At 34.5% G+C, this 11197-nt stretch overlaps 1 protein-coding gene across 17 annotated transcripts in view; it reads right to left on the bottom strand.

The window, feature by feature from the left end:
* MFS17 (Major Facilitator Superfamily Transporter 17) overlaps window positions 1-11197 on the bottom strand; it is a 579815-nt gene that overhangs the window by 185455 nt on the left and 383163 nt on the right. The window lies entirely within an intron of this gene.

Here is an 11197-nt window from a genome sequence, read left to right as displayed (position 1 = left end):
CTGAATAAGCAAAATGTACAGATATTAGTAAAAGCAGAAATATTGATTATTTATTGGTAATATCTTTTATGAGACTGGTTCGATTTAAAGAATATTTGAAATGTATTATTGTGGGCGTTAGAGTGGGCTGAAACAAACTAGCGCTGCCCAGGAAGCACAGAAATCTGCACGCCAACTCCCTACATTCTAGCTCTAGATGTCAGCGTTCATACGGACAGACGAACAGACGGACATTGGTAGATCGACTCGGCTAGTGATCCTGATCAAGAATAAATATACTTTATGGGGTCGGAAACGCCTCCTTCCAACTTTTACATAGTTTTTTACGAATCAGATAAGGATTCTGTAATATTAGCTCCTAATCAAAGTTAGGCGGTCGAGAAAACCAAATTTTCTTAGCAGGAACTTTATCTGTTCAAGAAGAGTTAGCCGGAAGCCGAGAAGTTGGTCTTATTCAACATTAGTTACTATCTTTATCGCGTCGTTTACATTTTATTTATTTACTCCCGGACAACATATCTGTTACTATGTCACGTAACAAAACAATTTATTGTCACACATCTATATATATATATCAAGTCCAAGTGTGGTTGTCCATATAATTAGTCACAAATGGTATTTTATTATAATCTGGAGAAATCGTAATTTGGGGTGTTCTATCGGGCAAGTTTGATTCAATTTTCATATTCTCAAAGATAGGCATTGTCACTGACCAAAACCATAAAAAAACAAGGGAGACAGCTATAGTCGAGTACCTCGACTATCAGATACCCGTAACTCAACTAAAGCAGTAAAGCGATATTGAAATGCGCCACCTACTCGCGATCTCAATATATGGTTATGGTAGGCGTTATGGGCGTTACAGTGGGCGTGGCAAACTTTTTTTGGGGTCAATCGATAGGTATTGACGGGACTAAAACATTTCAGTTAACATTTTCTTCTAGCATGAAAATTGTGTGCGCCACAGACTTAGGCGGTTTGTGGGCGTTAGAGTGGGCGTGGCAAACTTTTTTTTGGCTTTATGAAGACAATACATTTCAGTCAAATTTTTATTCTAGCATCAAAACTGTAGAAGTCACAGCTTTGGGCGGTTTGTGGTCGTTAGAGTGGGCGAGGCACATTGCTGAAACAAACTTGCGCTGCGTAAGAAGCTCAGGAATCTGCATGCCAAATCTCGATAGCCTAGCTCTTATACTTTCCGAGATCTCAGCGTTCATCCGGACGGACAGACAGACGGTCAGACGGAGAGACGGACATGGCTAGATCGACTCGGCTGGTGATCCTGATCAAGAATATATATACTTTATGGGGTCGGAAACGCTTCCTTCTGCCTGTTACATACTTTCCGACGAATCTAGTATACCCGTTTACTCTACGAGTAACGGGTATAACTATCTTTAAGCCAATTTTTGTTAGTCCCACGGGGAATCCTATACAAATCCCCTTCAGAAAGCTCTCCTAAGAAGGGACCGAACGCTGCAGACATTTACATATTTTTGTATCTCCAGCAGCAAGATCGCGGTTGCAGCGAGTAATGGTGTTCATCCGTTTTTTCATTGTTGCGTGTGTGTGGGCGGGGTGCTATGAGCAAACCAGCGATGGCCACTTCGTGGACTCACGTAGTTCCATTTTGGGACGTAACAATTGGTCAGTGGCAGTGCTCGATGTTTCCACATTACTTAAAAACAATTTGTAGTTAAAGTTTTCTATTTAGAAAACAGTGCAAACAGAGAGGCGCCTCCCAAAGTTGGGGTTATGATTTTAAAAAGAAATAATTTATCTTGATCAGTGAACTCCGCTAGAATAACTTAGTTGCATCTCTAAAAAAATAGTTTCCTAAAAATTGTTCATGACAAAAATATCACTTCAATTCTCAATTTTAACAACAACACGACTAATTTATAAAGTATAAACATACAAACCCTTAGTAAACACCACTGCCCTTCGGATTCACCACTTAAAATGCTTAAGATCGTAATTTCTTAAATTTAAAAGTGCTAGCCCTAAGTCAAATTTCTGAACTCCGAGAATGGAATTTATAACAGTTGTTGTAACTAACATTCACTTTTAAACCCACGAGATTTCATTCAGATATTTGCAACGAAGTGAAGTAGACGTTTTCGACACTATAAAGTGTATATTCTTGATCAACATCACTAAAAGTGTCTATCTGGCTGTGTGTTTCTACGCAGACTAGATTCTCCGCCCTAAAGCTTTTGGGATGAAACTTTTCTTTCTTCCTACTGCAGGTGGTACATAAGTCGGAACGGGCTGGATCACACAATTGCTACTTATATTTCAGAATTTCACATAACAGTGTTTTTTTATCGGCCGAAAAAGAAAATACTAGAAACAAAAATTCTATCTTCGTTAGAACTTTGCATTTTTTTTTTGTGAAAAAAGAACGACTTAGTAACGAATCGCACCGGGAGTGTGCGCGATTAGACTTCTATATATAGCCGCAAAACTAGAGTCTGCTATGATAGTCCGATCGAAAAAAGTAATAAACCGATCGAAAGGTATTGTGATTTTCTTCAATTTTACTGACCTTTAAAAAGTCGATTGGTTCAGGAAAAACTGTGGTGAAGGTAGAGAAAGTTGAAATGAAGTTCATCGGAAACTGAATAAGCAAAATGTACAGATATTAGTAAAAGCAGAAATATTGATTATTTATTGGTAATATCTTTTATGAGACTGGTTCGATTTAAAGAATATTTGAAATGTATTATTGTGGGCGTTAGAGTGGGCTGAAACAAACTAGCGCTGCCCAGGAAGCACAGAAATCTGCACGCCAACTCCCTACATTCTAGCTCTAGATGTCAGCGTTCATACGGACAGACGAACAGACGGACATTGGTAGATCGACTCGGCTAGTGATCCTGATCAAGAATAAATATACTTTATGGGGTCGGAAACGCCTCCTTGCAACTTTTACATAGTTTTTTACGAATCTAGTGTATCCTTTTACACTATGAGTAACTGGTACAATAAGTATGTTTGTCGATTTGCCTTATTTTTGGTGTTACGGTCATGGGATAATTTGTGTCGTATTACGATTGTGCTGAAACAAATTTTACTACAACCTTTTGAAGTTTAGCTAGATTAGCGGAAACAAGCTAGAAAAGACTAAAATGTAAACGGTCACAGTTCTTTATCGCCTTGACATGTTTTACGTGTCATTGGAAAGATAATTTTAAAATATAAACACTTTACTTGGACATAATTGTTCTTATTACAACCCCTGCAAAATAAGAGCTAAATTTTATTATTGAGTTAAGTTTTTCGAGAATTTGAAAACACTCTCAGAACTTGAAGGCAATTAAGATTCCACAACTTTTGGCGTATTACACATTATCAAGAAAATTCGCGTTTAGAAGTTATTGAGCGTCAAAAACTATAACTCAATTCAGAGCAAATTAACTTAGGCTTGCCGAAGTTATTCGCCTTTATTGTCTTAAAATGGTTTTAAGCCAAAAAAATGGGTTACAGTGATTTTTGTTTTTCCACTGATAAATTGATTTTGAGCTATAAATAAATATAGAAAATAGTTACGTCCATTAACGTTGAAACTACTATCTATATTTTTAGGACTCCATTGATCAGTGGCGAAGCGTGTTTGGAGTTGCCGCCATTATATCAATATTTACTTATCTTGTTTATCAAATTTTCGGGACAGCCGAAATACAATCCTGGAATAAAGAGCTTCCTACACATGACGATGCAGATGAAGGAAAGATTTTATCGAAACCAAAAGAAGCTATTGGTGTAGTTTAAAGAAAAAGTACTCAAAATAAGCCCCTGGTTGTACCATATTAAATATTTTGTTACTATATCTTTGCTACTATCCTTATAAAATTTGTGGCGGTTTTTAATTATCGGTTGATCATTTTTCATGCCTTTACTAAGTATCCTGTTTAAACTAGTCCGAAAACTGTCATAAAATTTATTGGAATGAATGTATACTTTTTCAAAGAAACACAAATGTATTTAAGAGAAATAATTAGAAAAAAGGAAATAATTTGTAAGGTATATCAAAAAAGGTTATTCAAACAAAAATTTTAAAAAATTGATGATGTAATTAACATTGATGAAATTGGTTGTCCCTTTCTAAAAATAATGGATGGAAATAACTTTCAATATTGTTCATTACATGCTCGGAATGGTGTCTGCTCTCTCAACAATGCTCATAAAATCTTAAACTTTTACACAAAAGAAAGCTCCTAAACACCTTTTCACCATTCATTAACATTTTGAGTATCGGGAAAAATAGTTTACGAAATGACTGATTCTAATAACTATCTTAATAGATCGACTTATTCTTCTTTAATAAGTAAAATTAATTTATTTATTAATACATTTGGAAATATGATTTCAAAAGAGTACTTCAAATTTCTACTGGAGTCAAGGAATATGTTCATGGGTATTGGCGTAAAGGAGTTTATAAAAACAACATTTGGAGAACATTTAAATTTATGTACATTTTCTAATGATAATATAAAAATTGTGCTTGTTTTCATTTTGTAATTCAACAATATAGAGTTAGAAAATTAATTTCATCATATGTTGAAATTCTAAAATAAAAAGAAAACAAAAAAAAATTTAAAATTTTTTATTGTTTTGACATTGCTTTCGAGGAGGGGTATCTTCAGCTGTTGCATTTTTTAACATCTGTTTTCTAAGTATAATACAATGATTTATCTCTACCAAACTTTAGTTTAAGATAAACATTCAGACTATTACGTTGAAAGAAAAAAATGATTTCCTCAAAAATTGAAGAGTTCTTAAAGGAGCATGGAAGTGAGATCTTCAAGGAACATGTTACGAAATTGAAATCATTTCATACATTTTTTAAAGATGTAGAAGCCACCTCAGTAATTCATTCCAAGTATGGAGAACACCGATCATTCTGTGCATGGGCATATGATAATTGTAAAGTTGGACCTGACACTTGCAGGTGTATGCAAGTTGAAAAGAAAGAAGAAGATGCCTTAAAATTGATGGAAATATACATTAATTTATTTAAAAAACTCAATGGAAACTAATTTAACACGAATATGATTAAATAAAAACGTATTTGGCTAAATAAACGATCTCAACTGAATACAAGTTAGAAGCAACATACTCTAGATATTCCCGCTCACTTTCCCATCTAATGCTCGCTAAAGAGGGGGGGGGGGATCTCGAACTGACGCTTGTTTCACACCACAAAAGTATGCGGTCTAATATCCCTCAAACCAACACCTTTTGACCACAAGACCGAAAACAGGTTACACTAACAGATATCATATACAACACTAATTGAATTTACAAAACGGCCACTCAAATTAAAACAACTTCCCCCTCCTCCTCCTCCTCCTCCTCCTCCTCCTCCTCCTCCTCCTCCTCCTCCTCCTCCTCCTCCTCCCCCTAAATATCGTTTTACAAATTCCTACGCATGACAAAACACCCCTCTCACACTCCTACACCCCCTATTCGGTTAAAGATCACTCTAAACAACCATAAATTCCTACGCATGACAAAACACCTTTCACACACAAGCAATCACAAATTCCTACGCTTGACAAAACACCCCTCTCTCACACTCCTACACACCCTATTCGGGTAAAGGTCACTCTAAACAACCACACATTTTTACGCATGACAAAGCACCCCTCACACACACACACCTTTGAGGTGAGAAAAAAACAAGACATGACAAAACGCCCCACCCCCACTTTCACCATTTCTTTGGGGTGATCCTCACACCTCACACCCCTTTTTAACCTCATTAAGTGACCTTTTTATGCTAATTAGATCATTATAACACCTGTGTGCATCCTAACGGTCACCCCCATCCCCTTTTTCCCACTCTTTTATTACGTGCGTGACTAACTAGGGTCACCCCCACCCCCTTTTTTTGACATGATGTATTACCTAGTGAGCCAGGATCCGTATTATCCTACTACTCGGCAGACGTCGAATCGCGAGGATGTACCCCAAGATAATTGTTAGAACATTCCCTTTGGGCTAACGGGCCTCCATTCCTTCTGCAAAGCTCGTCAAATCAGCCGTCCATGCTAGACTCAGTAAAGGATCTTCCAGAGCGCCGTTCTGTGGCTCTAATTGGGACCGTTTGCATAGACAATTCATCAAATTGCAAATTCCTCAACTTATCGGTTCATTTCAAATTGCAGAGCCAAATCTGCGCCGTCAAAAGGTCGTCTTTCGTCGTCTTTCTCTGGAACTTTACTTCTTTTGAGGAGCACCCAACAGGTTAACTTGGCGAAGGAATATGGATCTTTTAGCCAGGGCAAGCCGTTTCCACAGAAAAGCAAGCTGGTTTCGTTTAGGCCTATACTCGGCTTCGAAAAGTTACTTCGTGTGGGTAAAAGGCTTCAGAACGCAAACTTGGACTACCATACGAGGCATCCGATACTGTTGCCCAAGGATCATCCAGTCACCAAGGCGATCATCGTTTATTATCATAACAAGGCTGCTTGTTCGTCGCCAGCGTTATCAACAAAAGCGTCCGATGTTTCCGAATGAAGCCTGTAACTTGGGAGCACGTCATGGGTAGCCTGCCAGCAAATAGAGTGCAATCCAGCTTTTCATACCACAGGAGTGGACTATTGTGGGCCTTTCTATATTCTACACGACGGATTCATTCATCGCAGCGCTGAGGAGATTCATCAGCCTTAGAGGCAGTCCGCGTACCATTTGCAGCGACAATGCTACAAACTTTGTCGGTGCGAAGAGCGAGCTTGCCGATCTAAAAGAGCTCTTTTTGAGCGAGAAGCACACAGCATCGATATCTTCCGCCAGTAGTATGGAAACGCGGATTCTGGGACAATTAGCATATTAATGGCCCCAGACCCCCTCCTCCCTCATTAACGTTTTGGGACAATTAGCATAATCCAATAAATTAACTGATTTTAATAGTCTTTGAAGTCAAAAAAATTGTCACGATCATGTCTATAAAGAGTAAAATTAATTGCCCCTTAACGCCCCTACATCCCCATGTGACAATATTGATCATGTATCCTTCCCCTCATTATGTACAATTAAAAGTCAGGTGAGAAAGGTGCACGTGAGAAAGGTCGCACAACCATAGTATCCAAAGGTTGTTATGTTAGAGGAACATATCCGATCATAATGGGGAAAGGTGTGATCACGTACCCTTTTGCCTCATTATCAGAGGTGTTGCTGTGCACGTGTGAAAGGTCGCACACCCAAAGTATTTAAAGATGGTTATCTTAGAGGAACATGTCCGATCATGTTGGGGAATAATGTTTCCTATGATTGTAAAACTAATTTAGTAATCAAAAGAACCCCAATAAAATAAATTTCAGAAGTTAATAATTCTCAGATGTGGAATATTTTCAAATACACATTTTATGTTTCCGCCCCAGAACGTTTAACTGGTAAATTGTCTAAGATTCCCTCCTTTCCACAAATGGGTCATAAACATGTCATAAAAAGGGATTCAAGCAAGAGCTACCAGAACATGCGCACCTGTCAATTACCTGACCGCAATAAAAGGGACACATGCACAACCCAAAAGGCGCACGCTCATTGACAAGATCATGGGCCTCACGCCAACGACCTCTCGGCTGACTGCTTGCTCTAATACGTTCCCATAATAGGGGTTGAAATCACGACCGCGCAACAACTCGCAAGTAGCCGACATATCTCAGTCAAGGAAATATTTTCCATTCTCCGTACCTGTAATTTTAACTCGAAATAAAAAGTCAGAAGTTTATTTTGTAGCATAATAATACATTTATTCATTTATTTTGGTATTGCGAACATTTTTATTATATTTTTAAATTAATTTTCTGCTTTGATTCCGGCGATTTGCATAGAAGAAGCAGGCGCACATTTCCGACGTCATTTCTGGATTACAAAATGAAAAGTGTTCACCATAATTCATAGTTTTGAGATCATGTCCACCTCGATTCATGAACATAGTTTTTGTGTTTAGAAGGTATTGAAAATGCTGACCAATCATCTGTCCTTTAAATTGTTCAATAAATTGGTCATTTTCCTCATGAAATTTCATTTTGTTTATTTTATTTTCTTGTAGGTCTTTACACATCTAGTCTCAACTTTAACTTTCCCTTAAACCTGTTTAATGATGGACAGCTCATTTCCTCGATATTAATGAGCTGACGACTCCCAAAAAACGTCGAACGATTTCTACGTTTCTTTTCCACTCCTTTACAAATAATTTGTTTTCCGCTTGTAATTGTCCTAGATACTTTCGAGTATGTGGAAAACTATTTTCTCCATCGTTCCAAAAAATTTTGTGATGTGTATTTGTTAAACAAATTGCAGTCTTTCGAGATTTTGTATTTAGCAAAGTAAAATTATATGGTGGCTCTATTAAAAAATTATTATTCAAGTTTGGATCTTTTTCGAATACAATTCCAATTTCCTTTAGAATAAAATTATTATTATTATCAAAGAAACCTTGAACATCAATCGAAACAGTATCTTTCAACATTTTTCCAATGTTAAATAACTCGTTGTACTAGTCCGTTTAATGGGTTATATTCAACTAAACGGACATGTATGAGGAGACAGTAAGCTTGGGTATTTTCATGACTTGGTGTCTTCAATTCTATTGAAATTCTCTCATCAATAGGACCAGTATTCACTGATTCGTTTTGAAATAAAAGATCAACCACAATAATAGGGGCCTTCAATTTAAATTTATTTGGGGTCAAAAATGGTTGTGATTCACGATTATAGTAGCTATTATTACAAATCTTTGTTTTTACGCGGTTATCCAACAATTTCTCATTCCAGCTGTGTTGACTCCCATACCCCTATTTGGGGTTAACATATGAATACCAACTCCGGAATGCGATTGGTAGGCTTACACCACTTTTAATAATATCATGCATCTTAATATTTGCAAAATCGGTCGGAGTTACATGGAAAATTTTCCAGGCTTTATTCGTCACTTCCAGTTTAAAAGTTTGTTCATTTCTGCTTTGTTCTAACACATCGCCAAGATTCTTAGTTAGCATCAACACTAGTTCATGTTTACATTTTAACAAAACTTTTGTATAATCCTCAGCAAATCTCAACAAAATTTTAATGGTACAGAAAATTTGAAGTGGGGTCCCGTAGAAGTTTCGTCTCCACTGGATTTGGATTATTCGTAAACCATTCATTTGTTCAGTCAGAAACAAATTTTTTAGGGTCATTTAATATTATTTTAATTATTTTATTATTGTTAACATGTTTCATTTACTTTATAAATAAATATATATTATATACATTTTTAAATTTTTAATTTTCTGACTCCTCCCTCTGTAAGAAATATATGGGTTGTTAACCTTCGTTCCAAATGCACATTTCCGCTTGGTTCCCATAGATAGATGTAAAATAGTTCTCACCATTTAATGTTTCTCAGATGTTGGATTATTCTTAAACCATTCATTTGTTCAGTCAGAAACAAATTTTATAGGATTATTTAATACTATTTTATTTATTTTATTATTGTAAACATATTTCATTTAATTCATAAATAAATATATATTATATATATTTTAAATATTTAATTTTCTGACTCCTCCCTCTATAGGAAATATATGTGTTGTTAACCTTCATTCCAAACGCATATTTTCGCTTCGTTCCTATAGATAGATGTAAAATAGTTCTCACAATTTAATGTTTCTCAGATGTTGGATTATTCTTAAACCATTCCTTTGTTCAGTCAGAAACAAATTTTATAGGATCATTTAATACTATTTTATTTATTTTATTATTGTAAACACATATCATTTAATTCATAAATAAATATATGTTATATATATTTTGAAATATCTAATTTTCTGACTCCTCCCTCTGTAAGAAATATATGGGTTGTTAACCTTCGTTCCAAACGCATATTTTCGCTTGGTTCCCAGTCAGAAACAAATTTTATAGGATAATTTAATATTTTTTTATTTATTTTAGTATTGTAAACATATTTTATTTAATTCATAAATAAATATATATTATCTATATTTTTAAATATTTAATTTTCTGACTCCTCCCTCTGTAGATAGATGTAAAATAGTTCTCACAATTTAATGTTTCTCAGTTGTGGGATTATTTTTAAAGCATTCATTTGTTCAGTCAGAAACAAATTTTATAGGATCATTTAATATAATTTTATTATTGTAAACATATTTCATTTAATTCATAAATAAATATATATTATATATATTTTAAATATTTAATTTTCTCACTCCTCCCTCTATAGGAAATATATGTGTTGTTAACCTTCATTCCAAACGCATATTTTCGCTTCGTTCCTATAGATAGATGTAAAATAGTTCTCACAATTTAATGTTTCTCAGATGTTGGATTATTCTTAAACCATTCCTTTGTTCAGTCAGAAACAAATTTTATAGGATCATTTAATACTATTTTATTTATTTTATTATTGTAAACACATATCATTTAATTCATAAATAAATATATGTTATATATATTTTGAAATATTTAATTTTCTGACTCCTCCCTCTGTAAGAAATATATGGGTTGTTAACCTTCGTTCCAAACGCATATTTTCGCTTGGTTCCCAGTCAGAAACAAATTTTATAGGATAATTTAATATTTTTTTATTTATTTTAGTATTGTAAACATATTTTATTTAATTCATAAATAAATATATATTATCTATATTTTTAAATATTTAATTTTCTGACTCCTCCCTCTGTAGATAGATGTAAAATAGTTCTCACAATTTAATGTTTCTCAGTTGTGGGATTATTTTTAAAGCATTCATTTGTTCAGTCAGAAACAAATTTTATAGGATCATTTAATATAATTTTATTATTGTAAACATATTTCATTTAATTCATAAATAAATATATATTATATATATTTTAAATATTTAATTTTCTGACTCCTCCCTCTGTAAGAAATATATGGGTTGTTAACCTTCGTTCCAAATAATTCTCACAAGTTAATGTTTCTTAGATGTTGGATTATTTTTAAACCATTCATTTGTTCAGTCATAAACAAATTTTATAGGATCATTTAATATTATTTTATTTAAACATATTTCATTTCATTGTAAATGAATATTTCTGTAAGAAATATATGGGTTATTAACCTTCGATCCAAACGCATATTTTCGCTTGGTTCCCATAGATCGATGTAAAATAATGCTCATAATTTAATGTTTCTCAGATGTTGGATTATTTTTAAACATGGAGCG

The sequence above is a fragment of the Drosophila suzukii genome (assembly GCF_043229965.1).
Source record: "Drosophila suzukii chromosome 2 unlocalized genomic scaffold, CBGP_Dsuzu_IsoJpt1.0 scf_2c, whole genome shotgun sequence".
Lineage (NCBI taxonomy): Eukaryota > Metazoa > Arthropoda > Insecta > Diptera > Drosophilidae > Drosophila > Drosophila suzukii.
This window is presented reverse-complemented; position numbering and strand designations above follow the sequence as displayed.